Source organism: Bufo bufo, unplaced genomic scaffold, assembly GCF_905171765.1.
Source record: "Bufo bufo unplaced genomic scaffold, aBufBuf1.1, whole genome shotgun sequence".
In the NCBI taxonomy this organism is placed as follows: Eukaryota; Metazoa; Chordata; class Amphibia; order Anura; family Bufonidae; genus Bufo; species Bufo bufo.
In genome coordinates this window covers 43184-65356 of record NW_024401242.1, presented here as the reverse complement: position 1 = coordinate 65356, position 22173 = coordinate 43184, and the positions used below count along the sequence as shown (strand labels likewise).

The 22173-nt window shown below is 37.0% G+C and overlaps 10 non-coding genes across 10 annotated transcripts; all 10 read right to left on the bottom strand.

Annotated features, from left to right (window-relative positions):
* Nucleotides 1-569: 569 nt before the first annotated feature.
* Nucleotides 570-651, bottom strand: TRNAS-CGA. The gene has a single exon. It is a non-coding gene; the product is annotated as a tRNA-Ser (tRNA).
* Nucleotides 652-2693: 2042 nt separating this feature from the next.
* Nucleotides 2694-2775, bottom strand: TRNAS-CGA. The gene has a single exon. It is a non-coding gene; the product is annotated as a tRNA-Ser (tRNA).
* A 2042-nt stretch (nucleotides 2776-4817) lies between these two features.
* Nucleotides 4818-4899, bottom strand: TRNAS-CGA. Its single transcript has one exon. It is a non-coding gene; the product is annotated as a tRNA-Ser (tRNA).
* Nucleotides 4900-6942: 2043 nt separating this feature from the next.
* TRNAS-CGA lies at nucleotides 6943-7024 on the bottom strand. The gene has a single exon. It is a non-coding gene; the product is annotated as a tRNA-Ser (tRNA).
* Nucleotides 7025-9066: 2042 nt separating this feature from the next.
* Nucleotides 9067-9148, bottom strand: TRNAS-CGA. The gene has a single exon. It is a non-coding gene; the product is annotated as a tRNA-Ser (tRNA).
* Nucleotides 9149-11191: 2043 nt separating this feature from the next.
* TRNAS-CGA lies at nucleotides 11192-11273 on the bottom strand. Its single transcript has one exon. It is a non-coding gene; the product is annotated as a tRNA-Ser (tRNA).
* Nucleotides 11274-13315: 2042 nt separating this feature from the next.
* Nucleotides 13316-13397, bottom strand: TRNAS-CGA. The gene has a single exon. It is a non-coding gene; the product is annotated as a tRNA-Ser (tRNA).
* A 2044-nt stretch (nucleotides 13398-15441) lies between these two features.
* Nucleotides 15442-15523, bottom strand: TRNAS-CGA. The gene has a single exon. It is a non-coding gene; the product is annotated as a tRNA-Ser (tRNA).
* A 2043-nt stretch (nucleotides 15524-17566) lies between these two features.
* TRNAS-CGA lies at nucleotides 17567-17648 on the bottom strand. The gene has a single exon. It is a non-coding gene; the product is annotated as a tRNA-Ser (tRNA).
* A 2043-nt stretch (nucleotides 17649-19691) lies between these two features.
* TRNAS-CGA lies at nucleotides 19692-19773 on the bottom strand. The gene has a single exon. It is a non-coding gene; the product is annotated as a tRNA-Ser (tRNA).
* Nucleotides 19774-22173: the final 2400 nt, after the last annotated feature.

The following is a 22173-nucleotide window of genomic DNA, read 5'->3' as shown; positions in this document are numbered from 1 at the left end:
TTGAAATTCTTCTTCTTTATTACTTTGTTTTGCATTGCTTCTTTTTTACACTACAATACTATTCAACATGATTATATTTTAACCCACTGATGAAATTCTGTATTTCACAATTAGAAAAAAAAGTTTTTACTAAGTTCACAATAACTTTGCATTAAACCAGCTCACTGAATTGAAAATGAAAACAAGGGCAACTCATGCCTGTAATCAAGGCAGGAGACTCATTGGCAACCAGGAGCCAATCTGCCAACCATATGTTAGAGTGACATCTGCCAATACCACTAGTATTGTTAAAGGATAAACGGAACTACATTTTAGGTAGGATCTAACGTTTGAAATTCTTGTTCTTTATTGCTTTCTTTTTACAGTGCAAAATTCTTCAATGTGACTCAATTTCTACCCAGTTACGACTTTTCATGTTTCAGTAGGTGGAGAAATTTTTTTTTACTAGCTTTATCACAACTCTACATTATTTCAACCAACTGAAAAAAACTTTTGGAGAACCGAAATGGGAACTTAAACAAGGCAGAAGACTCAAATGCATTGAAGAACCCAAATGCCAAACTAAACACCGCTGTGAACAGGGTTCGAACCTGTGCGGGAACATCCCATTGGATTTCGAGTCCAACGCCTTAACCACTCGGCCATCACAGCCTACTGTTGTATTGGCTCACTAAGCTGTTGTCATGGCTTTTTTGTATCCTTGTTGGTAGGTGGAAAATCACCCTCCCCTATGTAGTTCCTTTTGCTCTCAAGAAATATAAACCTATTTCTTTTTACAGACCACAATGGTTTTTGCATTATACAGTCAAGATAAGTAGGTGGCAGATTTTTCCCATTTTGCCAATGTCTTATCAATCGTAACACTCTATATATCAGCAAATAATAAATAGGTGCTACGAAATCTGAACCTCTAAGTTCTGGTTTACAGATACTGTTTTCCTCTCTGATATCCGAGGAATGAAGACTGCTTCTGACCATCATCTTCCGGTTTCAGAAAGACGGTAGGTAAAAATGGCTTCCTGTTAATGTTCTGTAGGGAGGAGACCTTTTCAAACAACTTTGAACAAGTTTTTAGAGCAAAACTAGCCGCCAACAACCTAAGTTAAGGATGATTTCTAGGAATAGACCTTTGAAGTTAGCAGGCCTTCGAGTAACCAAAATCAGAAAACAACAAAAAAACTTAACAAGGAGAGACACTTAATGCTTTCTCTAGTGTATGGCACAAAGAGCCTTAGTTAATCTTCTTCTCCTGAGAAGTGACATACACCAAGCTGAAAGAAGAGATCATATATCAGGTCTCAATTTTCTGAATATTTACAACTACACTAATTACACACTCCAAACAAGGAAAATAAGAACAACCAACAAAACCTAACATGATTTACTTATTTTTCTTTTCCTGTTTTGTCTGACATCATGACTGCAAACCATGAAAAATCACTTTGTGGAAGTATGAAGAGCAAACTATTACTGTGCTCATGCGACTAAGTTGGCAACATTACTTTGTAGGGCACAAAATGGAACATAAAAAAGGGGGGAATTACCTGTTTGAAACTATTATTTTCAAGGTATCTATAGTTAAAACAACATTATTTCTTCAGTAAAGTTTTTGAGTAATACTTGACAACACATCAGGTATAGTATTGTTGGCCCCCGGGGCAGTTAGAGGTATAGTGATAGAGAAATTAGTAGGAAGTACTTATAAAAGGGTGGCAGGGTGGGAGGTTTGAATAGAGGGTGTAGAATAGTAAGAGAAGGAGCTGGAAAAGCAAGGTGCTAAAGATGTCTTTTTAGCAAACTCAACAGAGATTTGTCACGGTCAGGAGCAGTTGTCATGGCAGTCTGGGCCTAATGAAGTATCAATGGGAAAGTTAATGGCTCCAATCCCAGATGATGTCAACTAGAGTCACTGGGTTGAATTGTATTCTAGTACATTAGCCAATTTGCAAAAAGTAAATAGACAATTTTTCAGTCTTATCCAATTCAGCGCTTATAACATTCCATATGACAAGACATGGTGGTCTAAGAATTATGGTTGGGCAGTATAGGTTCCATGGTGTAATGGTAAGCACTCTGCACTCTGAATCCAGTGATCCAAGTTCAAGTTTTGGTGGGACCTAACTTTTGAAATTCTTCTTCTTTATTACTTTGTTTTGCATTGCTTCTTTTTTACACTACAATACTATTCAACATGATTATATTTTAACCCACTGATGAAATTCTGTATTTCACAATTAGAAAAAAAAGTTTTTACTAAGTTCACAATAACTTTGCATTAAACCAGCTCACTGAATTGAAAATGAAAACAAGGGCAACTCATGCCTGTAATCAAGGCAGGAGACTCATTGGCAACCAGGAGCCAATCTGCCAACCATATGTTAGAGTGACATCTGCCAATACCACTAGTATTGTTAAAGGATAAACGGATCTACATTTTAGGTAGGATCTAACGTTTCAAATTCTTGTTCTTTATTGCTTTCTTTTTACAGTGCAAAATTCTTCAATGTGACTCAATTTCTACCCAGTTACGACTTTTCATGTTTCAGTAGGTGGAGAAATTTTTTTTTACTAGCTTTATCACAACTCTACATTATTTCAACCAACTGAAAAAAACTTTTGGAGAACCGAAATGGGAACTTAAACAAGGCAGAAGACTCAAATGCATTGAAGAACCCAAATGCCAAACTAAACACCGCTGTGAACAGGGTTCGAACCTGTGCGGGAACATCCCATTGGATTTCGAGTCCAACGCCTTAACCACTCGGCCATCACAGCCTACTGTTGTATTGGCTCACTAAGCTGTTGTCATGACTTTTTTTTATCCTTGTTGGTAGGTGGAAAATCACCCTCCCCTATGTAGTTCCTTTTGCTCTCAAGAAATATAAACCTATTTCTTTTTACAGACCACAATGGTTTTTGCATTATACAGTCAAGATAAGTAGGTGGCAGATTTTTCCCATTTTGCCAATGTCTTATCAATCGTAACACTCTATATATCAGCAAATAATAAATAGGTGCTACGAAATCTGAACCTCTAAGTTCTGGTTTACAGATACTGTTTTCCTCTCTGATATCCGAGGAATGAAGACTGCTTCTGACCATCATCTTCCGGTTTCAGAAAGACGGTAGGTAAAAATGGCTTCCTGTTAATGTTCTGTAGGGAGGAGACCTTTTCAAACAACTTTGAACAAGTTTTTAGAGCAAAACTAGCCGCCAACAACCTAAGTTAAGGATGATTTCTAGGAATAGACCTTTGAAGTTAGCAGGCCTTCGAGTAACCAAAATCAGAAAACAACAAAAAAACTTAACAACGAGAGACACTTAATGCTTTCTCTAGTGTATGGCACAAAGAGCCTTAGTTAATCTTCTTCTCCTGAGAAGTGACATACACCAAGCTGAAAGAAGAGATCTTATATCAGGTCTCAATTTTCTGAATATTTACAACTACACTAATTACACACTCCAAACAAGGAAAATAAGAACAACCAACAAAACCTAACATGATTTACTTATTTTTATTTTCCTATTTTGTCTGACATCATGACTGCAAACCATGAAAAATCACTTTGTGGAAGTATGAAGAGCAAACTATTACTGTGCTCATGCGACTAAGTTGGCAACATTACTTTGTAGGGCACAAAATGGAACATAAAAAAGGGGGGAATTACCTGTTTGAAACTATTATTTTCAAGGTATCTATAGTTAAAACAACATTATTTCTTCAGTAAAGTTTTTGAGTAATACTTGACAACACATCAGGTATAGTATTGTTGGCCCCCGGGGCAGTTAGAGGTATAGTGATAGAGAAATTAGTAGGAAGTACTTATAAAAGGGTGGCAGGGTGGGAGGTTTGAATAGAGGGTGTAGAATAGTAAGAGAAGGAGCTGGAAAAGCAAGGTGCTAAAGATGTCTTTTTAGCAAACTCAACAGAGATTTGTCACGGTCAGGAGCAGTTGTCATGGCAGTCTGGGCCTAATGAAGTATCAATGGGAAAGTTAATGGCTCCAATCCCAGATGATGTCAACTAGAGTCACTGGGTTGAATTGTATTCTAGTACATTAGCCAATTTGCAAAAAGTAAATAGACAATTTTTCAGTCTTATCCAATTCAGCGCTTATAACATTCCATATGACAAGACATGGTGGTCTAAGAATTATGGTTGGGCAGTATAGGTTCCATGGTGTAATGGTAAGCACTCTGCACTCTGAATCCAGTGATCCAAGTTCAAGTTTTGGTGGGACCTAACTTTTGAAATTCTTCTTCTTTATTACTTTGTTTTGCATTGCTTCTTTTTTACACTACAATACTATTCAACATGATTATATTTTAACCCACTGATGAAATTCTGTATTTCACAATTAGAAAAAAAAGTTTTTACTAAGTTCACCATAACTTTGCATTAAACCAGCTCACTGAATTGAAAATGAAAACAAGGGCAACTCATGCCTGTAATCAAGGCAGGAGACTCATTGGCAACCAGGAGCCAATATGCCAACCATATGTTAGAGTGACATCTGCCAATACCACTAGTATTGTTAAAGGATAAACGGATCTACATTTTAGGTAGGATCTAACGATTGAAATTCTTGTTCTTTATTGCTTTCTTTTTACAGTGCAAAATTCTTCAATGTGACTCAATTTCTACCCAGTTACGACTTTTCATGTTTCAGTAGGTGGAGAATTTTTTTTTTACTAGCTTTATCACAACTCTACATTATTTCAACCAACTGAAAAAAACTTTTGGAGAACCGAAATGGGAACTTAAACAAGGCAGAAGACTCAAATGCATTGAAGAACCCAAATGCCAAACTAAACACCGCTGTGAACAGGGTTCGAACCTGTGCGGGAACATCCCATTGGATTTCGAGTCCAACGCCTTAACCACTCGGCCATCACAGCCTACTGTTGTATTGGCTCACTAAGCTGTTGTCATGGCTTTTTTTTTATCCTTGTTGGTAGGTGGAAAATCACCCTCCCCTATGTAGTTCCTTTTGCTCTCAAGAAATATAAACCTATTTCTTTTTACAGACCACAATGGTTTTTGCATTATACAGTCAAGATAAGTAGGTGGCAGATTTTTCCCATTTTGCCAATGTCTTATCAATCGTAACACTCTATATATCAGCAAATAATAAATAGGTGCTACGAAATCTGAACCTCTAAGTTCTGGTTTACAGATACTGTTTTCCTCTCTGATATCCGAGGAATGAAGACTGCTTCTGACCATCATCTTCCGGTTTCAGAAAGACGGTAGGTAAAAATGGCTTCCTGTTAATGTTCTGTAGGGAGGAGACCTTTTCAAACAACTTTGAACAAGTTTTTAGAGCAAAACTAGCCGCCAACAACCTAAGTTAAGGATGATTTCTAGGAATAGACCTTTGAAGTTAGCAGGCCTTCGAGTAACCAAAATCAGAAAACAACAAAAAAACTTAACAAGGAGAGACACTTAATGCTTTCTCTAGTGTATGGCACAAAGAGCCTTAGTTAATCTTCTTCTCCTGAGAAGTGACATACACCAAGCTGAAAGAAGAGATCTTATATCAGGTCTCAATTTTCTGAATATTTACAACTACACTAATTACACACTCCAAACAAGGAAAATAAGAACAACCAACAAAACCTAACATGATTTACTTATTTTTCTTTTCCTGTTTTGTCTGACATCATGACTGCAAACCATGAAAAATCACTGTGTGGAAGTATGAAGAGCAAACTATTACTGTGCTCATGCGACTAAGTTGGCAACATTACTTTGTAGGGCACAAAATGGAACATAAAAAAGGGGGGAATTACCTGTTTGAAACTATTATTTTCAAGGTATCTATAGTTAAAACAACATTATTTCTTCAGTAAAGTTTTTGAGTAATACTTGACAACACATCAGGTATAGTATTGTTGGCCCCCGGGGCAGTTAGAGGTATAGTGATAGAGAAATTAGTAGGAAGTACTTATAAAAGGGTGGCAGGGTGGGAGGTTTGAATAGAGGGTGTAGAATAGTAAGAGAAGGAGCTGGAAAAGCAAGGTGCTAAAGATGTCTTTTTAGCAAACTCAACAGAGATTTGTCACGGTCAGGAGCAGTTGTCATGGCAGTCTGGGCCTGATGAAGTATCAATGGGAAAGTTAATGGCTCCAATCCCAGATGATGTCAACTAGAGTCACTGGGTTGAATTGTATTCTAGTACATTAGCCAATTTGCAAAAAGTAAATAGACAATTTTTCAGTCTTATCCAATTCAGCGCTTATAACATTCCATATGACAAGACATGGTGGTCTAAGAATTATGGTTGGGCAGTATAGGTTCCATGGTGTAATGGTAAGCACTCTGCACTCTGAATCCAGTGATCCAAGTTCAAGTTTTGGTGGGACCTAACTTTTGAAATTCTTCTTCTTTATTACTTTGTTTTGCATTGCTTCTTTTTTACACTACAATACTTTTCAACATGATTATATTTTAACCCACTGATGAAATTCTGTATTTCACAATTAGAAAAAAAAGTTTTTACTAAGTTCACAATAACTTTGCATTAAACCAGCTCACTGAATTGAAAATGAAAACAAGGGCAACTCATGCCTGTAATCAAGGCAGGAGACTCATTGGCAACCAGGAGCCAATATGCCAACCATATGTTAGAGTGACATCTGCCAATACCACTAGTATTGTTAAAGGATAAACGGATCTACATTTTAGGTAGGATCTAACGTTTGAAATTCTTGTTCTTTATTGCTTTCTTTTTACAGTGCAAAATTCTTCAATGTGACTCAATTTCTACCCAGTTACGACTTTTCATGTTTCAGTAGGTGGAGAATTTTTTTTTTACTAGCTTTATCACAACTCTACATTATTTCAACCAACTGAAAAAAACTTTTGGAGAACCGAAATGGGAACTTAAACAAGGCAGAAGACTCAAATGCATTGAAGAACCCAAATGCCAAACTAAACACCGCTGTGAACAGGGTTCGAACCTGTGCGGGAACATCCCATTGGATTTCGAGTCCAACGCCTTAACCACTCGGCCATCACAGCCTACTGTTGTATTGGCTCACTAAGCTGTTGTCATGGCTTTTTTGTATCCTTGTTGGTAGGTGGAAAATCACCCTCCCCTATGTAGTTCCTTTTGCTCTCAAGAAATATAAACCTATTTCTTTTTACAGACCACAATGGTTTTTGCATTATACAGTCAAGATAAGTAGGTGGCAGATTTTTCCCATTTTGCCAATGTCTTATCAATCGTAACACTCTATATATCAGCAAATAATAAATAGGTGCTACGAAATCTGAACCTCTAAGTTCTGGTTTACAGATACTGTTTTCCTCTCTGATATCCGAGGAATGAAGACTGCTTCTGACCATCATCTTCCGGTTTCAGAAAGACGGTAGGTAAAAATGGCTTCCTGTTAATGTTCTGTAGGGAGGAGACCTTTTCAAACAACTTTGAACAAGTTTTTAGAGCAAAACTAGCCGCCAACAACCTAAGTTAAGGATGATTTCTAGGAATAGACCTTTGAAGTTAGCAGGCCTTCGAGTAACCAAAATCAGAAAACAACAAAAAAACTTAACAAGGAGAGACACTTAATGCTTTCTCTAGTGTATGGCACAAAGAGCCTTAGTTAATCTTCTTCTCCTGAGAAGTGACATACACCAAGCTGAAAGAAGAGATCTTATATCAGGTCTCAATTTTCTGAATATTTACAACTACACTAATTACACACTCCAAACAAGGAAAATAAGAACAACCAACAAAACCTAACATGATTTACTTATTTTTCTTTTCCTGTTTTGTCTGACATCATGACTGCAAACCATGAAAAATCACTGTGTGGAAGTATGAAGAGCAAACTATTACTGTGCTCATGCGACTAAGTTGGCAACATTACTTTGTAGGGCACAAAATGGAACATAAAAAAGGGGTGAATTACCTGTTTGAAACTATTATTTTCAAGGTATCTATAGTTAAAACAACATTATTTCTTCAGTAAAGTTTTTGAGTAATACTTGACAACACATCAGGTATAGTATTGTTGGCCCCCGGGGCAGTTAGAGGTATAGTGATAGAGAAATTAGTAGGAAGTACTTATAAAAGGGTGGCAGGGTGGGAGGTTTGAATAGAGGGTGTAGAATAGTAAGAGAAGGAGCTGGAAAAGCAAGGTGCTAAAGATGTCTTTTTAGCAAACTCAACAGAGATTTGTCACGGTCAGGAGCAGTTGTCATGGCAGTCTGGGCCTAATGAAGTATCAATGGGAAAGTTAATGGCTCCAATCCCAGATGATGTCAACTAGAGTCACTGGGTTGAATTGTATTCTAGTACATTAGCCAATTTGCAAAAAGTAAATAGACAATTTTTCAGTCTTATCCAATTCAGCGCTTATAACATTCCATATGACAAGACATGGTGGTCTAAGAATTATGGTTGGGCAGTATAGGTTCCATGGTGTAATGGTAAGCACTCTGCACTCTGAATCCAGTGATCCAAGTTCAAGTTTTGGTGGGACCTAACTTTTGAAATTCTTCTTCTTTATTACTTTGTTTTGCATTGCTTCTTTTTTACACTACAATACTATTCAACATGATTATATTTTAACCCACTGATGAAATTCTGTATTTCACAATTAGAAAAAAAAGTTTTTACTAAGTTCACAATAACTTTGCATTAAACCAGCTCACTGAATTGAAAATGAAAACAAGGGCAACTCATGCCTGTAATCAAGGCAGGAGACTCATTGGCAACCAGGAGCCAATCTGCCAACCATATGTTAGAGTGACATCTGCCAATACCACTAGTATTGTTAAAGGATAAACGGAACTACATTTTAGGTAGGATCTAACGTTTGAAATTCTTGTTCTTTATTGCTTTCTTTTTACAGTGCAAAATTCTTCAATGTGACTCAATTTCTACCCAGTTACGACTTTTCATGTTTCAGTAGGTGGAGAATTTTTTTTTTACTAGCTTTATCACAACTCTACATTATTTCAACCAACTGAAAAAAACTTTTGGAGAACCGAAATGGGAACTTAAACAAGGCAGAAGACTCAAATGCATTGAAGAACCCAAATGCCAAACTAAACACCGCTGTGAACAGGGTTCGAACCTGTGCGGGAACATCCCATTGGATTTCGAGTCCAACGCCTTAACCACTCGGCCATCACAGCCTACTGTTGTATCGGCTCACTAAGCTGTTGTCATGGCTTTTTTTTATCCTTGTTGGTAGGTGGAAAATCACCCTCCCCTATGTAGTTCCTTTTGCTCTCAAGAAATATAAACCTATTTCTTTTTACAGACCACAATGGTTTTTGCATTATACAGTCAAGATAAGTAGGTGGCAGATTTTTCCCATTTTGCCAATGTCTTATCAATTGTAACACTCTATATATCAGCAAATAATAAATAGGTGCTACGAAATCTGAACCTCTAAGTTCTGGTTTACAGATACTGTTTTCCTCTCTGATATCCGAGGAATGAAGACTGCTTCTGACCATCATCTTCCGGTTTCAGAAAGACGGTAGGTAAAAATGGCTTCCTGTTAATGTTCTGTAGGGAGGAGACCTTTTCAAACAACTTTGAACAAGTTTTTAGAGCAAAACTAGCCGCCAACAACCTAAGTTAAGGATGATTTCTAGGAATAGACCTTTGAAGTTAGCAGGCCTTCGAGTAACCAAAATCAGAAAACAACAAAAAAACTTAACAAGGAGAGACACTTAATGCTTTTTCTAGTGTATGGCACAAAGAGCCTTAGTTAATCTTCTTCTCCTGAGAAGTGACATACACCAAGCTGAAAGAAGAGATCTTATATCAGGTCTCAATTTTCTGAATATTTACAACTACACTAATTACACACTCCAAACAAGGAAAATAAGAACAACCAACAAAACCTAACATGATTTACTTATTTTTCTTTTCCTGTTTTGTCTGACATCATGACTGCAAACCATGAAAAATCACTGTGTGGAAGTATGAAGAGCAAACTATTACTGTGCTCATGCGACTAAGTTGGCAACATTACTTTGTAGGGCACAAAATGGAACATAAAAAAGGGGGGAATTACCTGTTTGAAACTATTATTTTCAAGGTATCTATAGTTAAAACAACATTATTTCTTCAGTAAAGTTTTTGAGTAATACTTGACAACACATCAGGTATAGTATTGTTGGCCCCCGGGGCAGTTAGAGGTATAGTGATAGAGAAATTAGTAGGAAGTACTTATAAAAGGGTGGCAGGGTGGGAGGTTTGAATAGAGGGTGTAGAATAGTAAGAGAAGGAGCTGGAAAAGCAAGGTGCTAAAGATGTATTTTTAGCAAACTCAACAGAGATTTGTCACGGTCAGGAGCAGTTGTCATGGCAGTCTGGGCCTAATGAAGTATCAATGGGAAAGTTAATGGCTCCAATCCCAGATGATGTCAACTAGAGTCACTGGGTTGAATTGTATTCTAGTACATTAGCCAATTTGCAAAAAGTAAATAGACAATTTTTCAGTCTTATCCAATTCAGCGCTTATAACATTCCATATGACAAGACATGGTGGTCTAAGAATTATGGTTGGGCAGTATAGGTTCCATGGTGTAATGGTAAGCACTCTGCACTCTGAATCCAGTGATCCAAGTTCAAGTTTTGGTGGGACCTAACTTTTGAAATTCTTCTTCTTTATTACTTTGTTTTGCATTGCTTCTTTTTTACACTACAATACTATTCAACATGATTATATTTTAACCCACTGATGAAATTCTGTATTTCACAATTAGAAAAAAAAGTTTTTACTAAGTTCACCATAACTTTGCATTAAACCAGCTCACTGAATTGAAAATGAAAACAAGGGCAACTCATGCCTGTAATCAAGGCAGGAGACTTATTGGCAACCAGGAGCCAATATGCCAACCATATGTTAGAGTGACATCTGCCAATACCACTAGTATTGTTAAAGGATAAACGGATCTACATTTTAGGTAGGATCTAACGATTGAAATTCTTGTTCTTTATTGCTTTCTTTTTACAGTGCAAAATTCTTCAATGTGACTCAATTTCTACCCAGTTACGACTTTTCATGTTTCAGTAGGTGGAGAAAATGTTTTTTTACTAGCTTTATCACAACTCTACATTATTTCAACCAACTGAAAAAAACTTTTGGAGAACCGAAATGGGAACTTAAACAAGGCAGAAGACTCAAATGCATTGAAGAACCCAAATGACAAACTAAACACCGCTGTGAACAGGGTTCGAACCTGTGCGGGAACATCCCATTGGATTTCGAGTCCAACGCCTTAACCACTCGGCCATCACAGCCTACTGTTGTATTAGCTCACTAAGCTGTTGTCATGGCTTTTTTGTATCCTTGTTGGTAGGTGGAAAATCACCCTCCCCTATGTAGTTCCTTTTGCTCTCAAGAAATATAAACCTATTTCTTTTTACAGACCACAATGGTTTTTGCATTATACAGTCAAGATAAGTAGGTGGCAGATTTTTCCCATTTTGCCAATGTCTTATCAATTGTAACACTCTATATATCAGCAAATAATAAATAGGTGCTACGAAATCTGAACCTCTAAGTTCTGGTTTACAGATACTGTTTTCCTCTCTGATATCCGATGAATGAAGACTGCTTCTGACCATCATCTTCCGGTTTCAGAAAGACGGTAGGTAAAAATGGCTTCCTGTTAATGTTCTGTAGGGAGGAGACCTTTTCAAACAACTTTGAACAAGTTTTTAGAGCAAAACTAGCCGCCAACAACCTAAGTTAAGGATGATTTCTAGGAATAGACCTTTGAAGTTAGCAGGCCTTCGAGTAACCAAAATCAGAAAACAACAAAAAAACTTAACAAGGAGAGACACTTAATGCTTTCTCTAGTGTATGGCACAAAGAGCCTTAGTTAATCTTCTTCTCCTGAGAAGTGACATACACCAAGCTGAAAGAAGAGATCTTATATCAGGTCTCAATTTTCTGAATATTTACAACTACACTAATTACACACTCCAAACAAGGAAAATAAGAACAACCAACAAAACCTAACATGATTTACTTATTTTTCTTTTCCTGTTTTGTCTGACATCATGACTGCAAACCATGAAAAATCACTTTGTGGAAGTATGAAGAGCAAACTATTACTGTGCTCATGCGACTAAGTTGGCAACATTACTTTGTAGGGCACAAAATGGAACATAAAAAAGGGGGGAATTACCTGTTTGAAACTATTATTTTCAAGGTATCTATAGTTAAAACAACATTATTTCTTCAGTAAAGTTTTTGAGTAATACTTGACAACACATCAGGTATAGTATTGTTGGCCCCCGGGGCAGTTAGAGGTATAGTGATAGAGAAATTAGTAGGAAGTACTTATAAAAGGGTGGCAGGGTGGGAGGTTTGAATAGAGGGTGTAGAATAGTAAGAGAAGGAGCTGGAAAAGCAAGGTGCTAAAGATGTCTTTTTAGCAAACTCAACAGAGATTTGTCACGGTCAGGAGCAGTTGTCATGGCAGTCTGGGCCTAATGAAGTATCAATGGGAAAGTTAATGGCTCCAATCCCAGATGATGTCAACTAGAGTCACTGGGTTGAATTGTTTTCTAGTACATTAGCCAATTTGCAAAAAGTAAATAGACAATTTTTCAGTCTTATCCAATTCAGCACTTATAACATTCCATATGACAAGACATGGTGGTCTAAGAATTATGGTTGGGCAGTATAGGTTCCATGGTGTAATGGTAAGCACTCTGCACTCTGAATCCAGTGATCCAAGTTCAAGTTTTGGTGGGACCTAACTTTTGAAATTCTTCTTCTTTATTACTTTGTTTTGCATTGCTTCTTTTTTACACTACAATACTTTTCAACATGATTATATTTTAACCCACTGATGAAATTCTGTATTTCACAATTAGAAAAAAAAGTTTTTACTAAGTTCACCATAACTTTGCATTAAACCAGCTCACTGAATTGAAAATGAAAACAAGGGCAACTCATGCCTGTAATCAAGGCATGAGACTCATTGGCAACCAGGAGCCAATATGCCAACCATATGTTAGAGTGACATCTGCCAATACCACTAGTATTGTTAAAGGATAAACGGATCTACATTTTAGGTAGGATCTAACGTTTGAAATTCTTGTTCTTTATTGCTTTCTTTTTACAGTGCAAAATTCTTCAATGTGACTCAATTTCTACCCAGTTACGACTTTTCATGTTTCAGTAGGTGGAGAAATTTTTTTTTACTAGCTTTATCACAACTCTACATTATTTCAACCAACTGAAAAAAACTTTTGGAGAACCGAAATGGGAACTTAAACAAGGCAGAAGACTCAAATGCATTGAAGAACCCAAATGCCAAACTAAACACCGCTGTGAACAGGGTTCGAACCTGTGCGGGAACATCCCATTGGATTTCGAGTCCAACGCCTTAACCACTCGGCCATCACAGCCTACTGTTGTATTGGCTCACTAAGCTGTTGTCATGGCTTTTTTGTATCCTTGTTGGTAGGTGGAAAATCACCCTCCCCTATGTAGTTCCTTTTGCTCTCAAGAAATATAAACCTATTTCTTTTTACAGACCACAATGGTTTTTGCATTATACAGTCAAGATAAGTAGGTGGCAGATTTTTCCCATTTTGCCAATGTCTTATCAATCGTAACACTCTATATATCAGCAAATAATAAATAGGTGCTACGAAATCTGAACCTCTAAGTTCTGGTTTACAGATACTGTTTTCCTCTCTGATATCTGAGGAATGAAGACTGCTTCTGACCATCATCTTCCGGTTTCAGAAAGACGGTAGGTAAAAATGGCTTCCTGTTAATGTTCTGTAGGGAGGAGACCTTTTCAAACAACTTTGAACAAGTTTTTAGAGCAAAACTAGCCGCCAACAACCTAAGTTAAGGATTATTTCTAGGAATAGACCTTTGAAGTTAGCAGGCCTTCGAGTAACCAAAATCAGAAAACAACAAAAAAACTTAACAAGGAGAGACACTTAATGCTTTCTCCAGTGTATGGCACAAAGAGCCTTAGTTAATCTTCTTCTCCTGAAAAGTGACATACACCAAGCTGAAAGAAGAGATCTTATATCAGGTCTCAATTTTCTGAATATTTACAACTACACTAATTACACACTCCAAACAAGGAAAATAAGAACAACCAACAAAACCTAACATGATTTACTTATTTTTCTTTTCCTGTTTTGTCTGACATCATGACTGCAAACCATGAAAAATCACTTTGTGGAAGTATGAAGAGCAAACTATTACTGTGCTCATGCGACTAAGTTGGCAACATTACTTTGTAGGGCACAAAATGGAACATAAAAAAGGGGTGAATTACCTGTTTGAAACTATTATTTTCAAGGTATCTATAGTTAAAACAACATTATTTCTTCAGTAAAGTTTTTGAGTAATACTTGACAACACATCAGGTATAGTATTGTTGGCCCCCGGGGCAGTTAGGGGTATAGTGATAGAGAAATTAGTAGGAAGTACTTATAAAAGGGTGGCAGGGTGGGAGGTTTGAATAGAGGGTGTAGAATAGTAAGAGAAGGAGCTGGAAAAGCAAGGTGCTAAAGATGTCTTTTTAGCAAACTCAACAGAGATTTGTCACGGTCAGGAGCAGTTGTCATGGCAGTCTGGGCCTAATGAAGTATCAATGGGAAAGTTAATGGCTCCAATCCCAGATGATGTCAACTAGAGTCACTGGGTTGAATTGTATTCTAGTACATTAGCCAATTTGCAAAAAGTAAATAGACAATTTTTCAGTCTTATCCAATTCAGCGCTTATAACATTCCATATGACAAGACATGGTGGTCTAAGAATTATGGTTGGTCAGTATAGGTTCCATGGTGTAATGGTAAGCACTCTGCACTCTGAATGCAGTGATCCATGTTCAAGTTTTGGTGGGATCTAACTTTTGAAATTCTTCTTCTTTATTACTTTGTTTTGCATTGCTTCTTTTTTACACTACAATACTATTCAACATGATTATATTTTAACCCACTGATGAAATTCTGTATTTCACAATTAGAAAAAAAAGTTTTTACTAAGTTCACCATAACTTTGCATTAAACCAGCTCACTGAATTGAAAATGAAAACAAGGGCAACTCATGCCTGTAATCAAGGCAGGAGACTCATTGGCAACCAGGAGCCAATATGCCAACCATATGTTAGAGTGACATCTGCCAATACCACTAGTATTGTTAAAGGATAAACGGATCTACATTTTAGGTAGGATCTAACGTTTGAAATTCTTGTTCTTTATTGCTTTCTTTTTACAGTGCAAAATTCTTCAATGTGACTCAATTTCTACCCAGTTACGACTTTTCATGTTTCAGTAGGTGGAGAAAATGTTTTTTTTACTAGCTTTATCACAACTCTACATTATTTCAACCAACTGAAAAAAACTTTTGGAGAACCGAAATGGGAACTTAAACAAGGCAGAAGACTCAAATGCATTGAAGAACCCAAATGCCAAACTAAACACCGCTGTGAACAGGGTTCGAACCTGTGCGGGAACATCCCATTGGATTTCGAGTCCAACGCCTTAACCACTCGGCCATCACAGCCTACTGTTGTATTGGCTCACTAAGCTGTTGTCATGGCTTTTTTGTATCCTTGTTGGTAGGTGGAAAATCACCCTCCCCTATGTAGTTCCTTTTGCTCTCAAGAAATATAAACCTATTTCTTTTTACAGACCACAATGGTTTTTGCATTATACAGTCAAGATAAGTAGGTGGCAGATTTTTCCCATTTTGCCAATGTCTTATCAATCGTAACACTCTATATATCAGCAAATAATAAATAGGTGCTACGAAATCTGAACCTCTAAGTTCTGGTTTACAGATACTGTTTTCCTCTCTGATATCCGAGGAATGAAGACTGCTTCTGACCATCATCTTCCGGTTTCAGAAAGACGGTAGGTAAAAATGGCTTCCTGTTAATGTTCTGTAGGGAGGAGACCTTTTCAAACAACTTTGAACAAGTTTTTAGAGCAAAACTAGCCGCCAACAACCTAAGTTAAGGATGATTTCTAGGAATAGACCTTTGAAGTTAGCAGGCCTTCGAGTAACCAAAATCAGAAAACAACAAAAAAACTTAACAAGGAGAGACACTTAATGCTTTTTCTAGTGTATGGCACAAAGAGCCTTAGTTAATCTTCTTCTCCTGAGAAGTGACATACACCAAGCTGAAAGAAGAGATCAAATATCAGGTCTCAATTTTCTGAATATTTACAACTACACTAATTACACACTCCAAACAAGGAAAATAAGAACAACCAACAAAACCTAACATGATTTACTTATTTTTCTTTTCCTGTTTTGTCTGACATCATGACTGCAAACCATGAAAAATCACTTTGTGGAAGTATGAAGAGCAAACTATTACTGTGCTCATGCGACTAAGTTGGCAACATTACTTTGTAGGGCACAAAATGGAACATAAAAAAGGGGGGAATTACCTGTTTGAAACTATTATTTTCAAGGTATCTATAGTTAAAACAACATTATTTCTTCAGTAAAGTTTTTGAGTAATACTTGACAACACATCAGGTATAGTATTGTTGGCCCCCGGGGCAGTTAGAGGTATAGTGATAGAGAAATTAGTAGGAAGTACTTATAAAAGGGTGGCAGGGTGGGAGGTTTGAATAGAGGGTGTAGAATAGTAAGAGAAGGAGCTGGAAAAGCAAGGTGCTAAAGATGTCTTTTTAGCAAACTCAACAGAGATTTGTCACGGTCAGGAGCAGTTGTCATGGCAGTCTGGGCCTAATGAAGTATCAATGGGAAAGTTAATGGCTCCAATCCCAGATGATGTCAACTAGAGTCACTGGGTTGAATTGTATTCTAGTACATTAGCCAATTTGCAAAAAGTAAATAGACAATTTTTCAGTCTTATCCAATTCAGCGCTTATAACATTCCATATGACAAGACATGGTGGTCTAAGAATGATGGTTGGGCAGTATAGGTTCCATGGTGTAATGGTAAGCACTCTGCACTCTGAATCCAGTGATCCAAGTTCAAGTTTTGGTGGGACCTAACTTTTGAAATTCTTCTTCTTTATTACTTTGTTTTGCATTGCTTCTTTTTTACACTACAATACTATTCAACATGATTATATTTTAACCCACTGATGAAATTCTGTATTTCACAATTAGAAAAAAAAGTTTTTACTAAGTTCACAATAACTTTGCATTAAACCAGCTCACTGAATTGAAAATGAAAACAAGGGCAACTCATGCCTGTAATCAAGGCAGGAGACTCATTGGCAACCAGGAGCCAATCTGCCAACCATATGTTAGAGTGACATCTGCCAATACCACTAGTATTGTTAAAGGATAAACGGATCTACATTTTAGGTAGGATCTAACGATTGAAATTCTTGTTCTTTATTGCTTTCTTTTTACAGTGCAAAATTCTTCAATGTGACTCAATTTCTACCCAGTTACGACTTTTCATGTTTCAGTAGGTGAAGAAAATGTTTTTTTACTAGCTTTATCACAACTCTACATTATTTCAACCAACTGAAAAAAACTTTTGGAGAACCGAAATGGGAACTTAAACAAGGCAGAAGACTCAAATGCATTGAAGAACCCAAATGCCAAACTAAACACCGCTGTGAACAGGGTTCGAACCTGTGCGGGAACATCCCATTGGATTTCGAGTCCAACGCCTTAACCACTCGGCCATCACAGCCTACTGTTGTATTGGCTCACTAAGCTGTTGTCATGGCTTTTTTTTATCCTTGTTGGTAGGTGGAAAATCACCCTCCCCTATGTAGTTCCTTTTGCTCTCAAGAAATATAAACCTATTTCTTTTTACAGACCACAATGGTTTTTGCATTATACAGTCAAGATAAGTAGGTGGCAGATTTTTCCCATTTTGCCAATGTCTTATCAATCGTAACACTCTATATATCAGCAAATAATAAATAGGTGCTACGAAATCTGAACCTCTAAGTTCTGGTTTACAGATACTGTTTTCCTCTCTGATATCCGAGGAATGAAGACTGCTTCTGACCATCATCTTCCGGTTTCAGAAAGACGGTAGGTAAAAATGGCTTCCTGTTAATGTTCTGTAGGGAGGAGACCTTTTCAAACAACTTTGAACAAGTTTTTAGAGCAAAACTAGCCGCCAACAACCTAAGTTAAGGATGATTTCTAGGAATAGACCTTTGAAGTTAGCAGGCCTTCGAGTAACCAAAATCAGAAAACAACAAAAAAACTTAACAAGGAGAGACACTTAATGCTTTCTCTAGTGTATGGCACAAAGAGCCCTAGTTAATCTTCTTCTCCTGAGAAGTGACATACACCAAGCTGAAAGAAGAGATCTTATATCAGGTCTCAATTTTCTGAATATTTACAACTACACTAATTACACACTCCAAACAAGGAAAATAAGAACAACCAACAAAACCTAACATGATTTACTTATTTTTCTTTTCCTGTTTTGTCTGACATCATGACTGCAAACCATGAAAAATCACTTTGTGGAAGTATGAAGAGCAAACTATTACTGTGCTCATGCGACTAAGTTGGCAACATTACTTTGTAGGGCACAAAATGGAACATAAAAAAGGGGGGAATTACCTGTTTGAAACTATTATTTTCAAGGTATCTATAGTTAAAACAACATTATTTCTTCAGTAAAGTTTTTGAGTAATACTTGACAACACATCAGGTATAGTATTGTTGGCCCCCGGGGCAGTTAGAGGTATAGTGATAGAGAAATTAGTAGGAAGTACTTATAAAAGGGTGGCAGGGTGGGAGGTTTGAATAGAGGGTGTAGAATAGTAAGAGAAGGAGCTGGAAAAGCAAGGTGCTAAAGATGTATTTTTAGCAAACTCAACAGAGATTTGTCACGGTCAGGAGCAGTTGTCATGGCAGTCTGGGCCTAATGAAGTATCAATGGGAAAGTTAATGGCTCCAATCCCAGATGATGTCAACTAGAGTCACTGGGTTGAATTGTATTCTAGTACATTAGCCAATTTGCAAAAAGTAAATAGACAATTTTTCAGTCTTATCCAATTCAGCGCTTATAACATTCCATATGACAAGACATGGTGGTCTAAGAATTATGGTTGGTCAGTATAGGTTCCATGGTGTAATGGTAAGCACTCTGCACTCTGAATGCAGTGATCCATGTTCAAGTTTTGGTGGGATCTAACTTTTGAAATTCTTCTTCTTTATTACTTTGTTTTGCATTGCTTCTTTTTTACACTACAATACTATTCAACATGATTATATTTTAACCCACTGATGAAATTCTGTATTTCACAATTAGAAAAAAAAGTTTTTACTAAGTTCACCATAACTTTGCATTAAACCAGCTCACTGAATTGAAAATGAAAACAAGGGCAACTCATGCCTGTAATCAAGGCAGGAGACTCATTGGCAACCAGGAGCCAATATGCCAACCATATGTTAGAGTGACATCTGCCAATACCACTAGTATTGTTAAAGGATAAACGGATCTACATTTTAGGTAGGATCTAACGTTTTAAATTCTTGTTCTTTATTGCTTTCTTTTTACAGTGCAAAATTCTTCAATGTGACTAAATTTCTACCCAGTTACGACTTTTCATGTTTCAGTAGGTGGAGAAAATGTTTTTTTACTAGCTTTATCACAACTCTACATTATTTCAACCAACTGAAAAAAACTTTTGGAGAACCGAAATGGGAACTTAAACAAGGCAGAAGACTCAAATGCATTGAAGAACCCAAATGCCAAACTAAACACCGCTGTGAACAGGGTTCGAACCTGTGCGGGAACATCCCATTGGATTTCGAGTCCAACGCCTTAACCACTCGGCCATCACAGCCTACTGTTGTATCGGCTCACTAAGCTGTTGTCATGGCTTTTTTTTTATCCTTGTTGGTAGGTGGAAAATCACCCTCCCCTATGTAGTTCCTTTTGCTCTCAAGAAATATAAACCTATTTCTTTTTACAGACCACAATGGTTTTTGCATTATACAGTCAAGATAAGTAGGTGGCAGATTTTTCCCATTTTGCCAATGTCTTATCAATCGTAACACTCTATATATCAGCAAATAATAAATAGGTGCTACGAAATCTGAACCTCTAAGTTCTGGTTTACAGATACTGTTTTCCTCTCTGATATCCGAGGAATGAAGACTGCTTCTGACCATCATCTTCCGGTTTCAGAAAGACGGTAGGTAAAAATGGCTTCCTGTTAATGTTCTGTAGGGAGGAGACCTTTTCAAACAACTTTGAACAAGTTTTTAGAGCAAAACTAGCCGCCAACAACCTAAGTTAAGGATGATTTCTAGGAATAGACCTTTGAAGTTAGCAGGCCTTCGAGTAACCAAAATCAGAAAACAACAAAAAAACTTAACAAGGAGAGACACTTAATGCTTTTTCTAGTGTATGGCACAAAGAGCCTTAGTTAATCTTCTTCTCCTGAGAAGTGACATACACCAAGCTGAAAGAAGAGATCTTATATCAGGTCTCAATTTTCTGAATATTTACAACTACACTAATTACACACTCCAAACAAGGAAAATAAGAACAACCAACAAAACCTAACATGATTTACTTATTTTTCTTTTCCTGTTTTGTCTGACATCATGACTGCAAACCATGAAAAATCACTGTGTGGAAGTATGAAGAGCAAACTATTACTGTGCTCATGCGACTAAGTTGGCAACATTACTTTGTAGGGCACAAAATGGAACATAAAAAAGGGGGGAATTACCTGTTTGAAACTATTATTTTCAAGGTATCTATAGTTAAAACAACATTATTTCTTTAGTAAAGTTTTTGAGTAATACTTGACAACACATCAGGTATAGTATTGTTGGCCCCCGGGGCAGTAAGAGGTATAGTGATAGAGAAATTAGTAGGAAGTACTTATAAAAGGGTGGCAGGGTGGGAGGTTTGAATAGAGGGTGTAGAATAGTAAGAGAAGGAGCTGGAAAAGCAAGGTGCTAAAGATGTCTTTTTAGCAAACTCAACAGAGATTTGTCACGGTCAGGAGCAGTTGTCATGGCAGTCTGGGCCTGATGAAGTATCAATGGGAAAGTTAATGGCTCCAATCCCAGATGATGTCAACTAGAGTCACTGGGTTGAATTGTATTCTAGTACATTAGCCAATTTGCAAAAAGTAAATAGACAATTTTTCAGTCTTATCCAATTCAGCGCTTATAACATTCCATATGACAAGACATGGTGGTCTAAGAATTATGGTTGGTCAGTATAGGTTCCATGGTGTAATGGTAAGCACTCTGCACTCTGAATGCAGTGATCCATGTTCAAGTTTTGGTGGGATCTAACTTTTGAAATTCTTCTTCTTTATTACTTTGTTTTGCATTGCTTCTTTTTTACACTACAATACTATTCAACATGATTATATTTTAACCCACTGATGAAATTCTGTATTTCACAATTAGAAAAAAAAGTTTTTACTAAGTTCACCATAACTTTGCATTAAACCAGCTCACTGAATTGAAAATGAAAACAAGGGCAACTCATGCCTGTAATCAAGGCAGGAGACTCATTGGCAACCAGGAGCCAATCTGCCAACCATATGTTAGAGTGACATCTGCCAATACCACTAGTATTGTTAAAGGATAAACGGATCTACATTTTAGGTAGGATCTAACGTTTGAAATTCTTGTTCTTTATTGCTTTCTTTTGTGTGTCATGATAACGGCTCCTGTCCATGGAAAATCTTATACTTAGCTTCTATTTGGTATTTAAAATGAATACTATAGGAATATATAGATGTTATAAGAAATAACATTGAGAATAAGATAAGGCTTTTGCAATGGGAGATATTTTTGGTTCCAAAAATAGATATTGCTACACCTAGAGGAGTGAACCCGCCGTGTAATTTCAAAGTGTTATTGCGAACACTTTGTGAAATTATTTTTTTAAATTTTCATTTGTTTTGTAATGTAAAGGGACCCATTAGGACCCAGATTGAATCTTTAGCACGTTGCTTTTCTAGCTCCCTCTTTCATGCTTATACCTAAAACTCCGACCTGACACCTTTTTAATCGTTAATTTCTAACGATAATTTGTTTTCCCTTAGTCCTAGCAGCAGCACAGATGGGGTTAACTGCCCCTGTGGACTGGTAGGACCGGCGGAATTTTAATTAGCCCAAGAACCAATAAACGATCTTCAGCTCCCTTAAAGGGAGGAGATCACCCCCCAGCCCACCGTGTTTTTAACAAGCATAATGTATTTAGGGTGGGATAT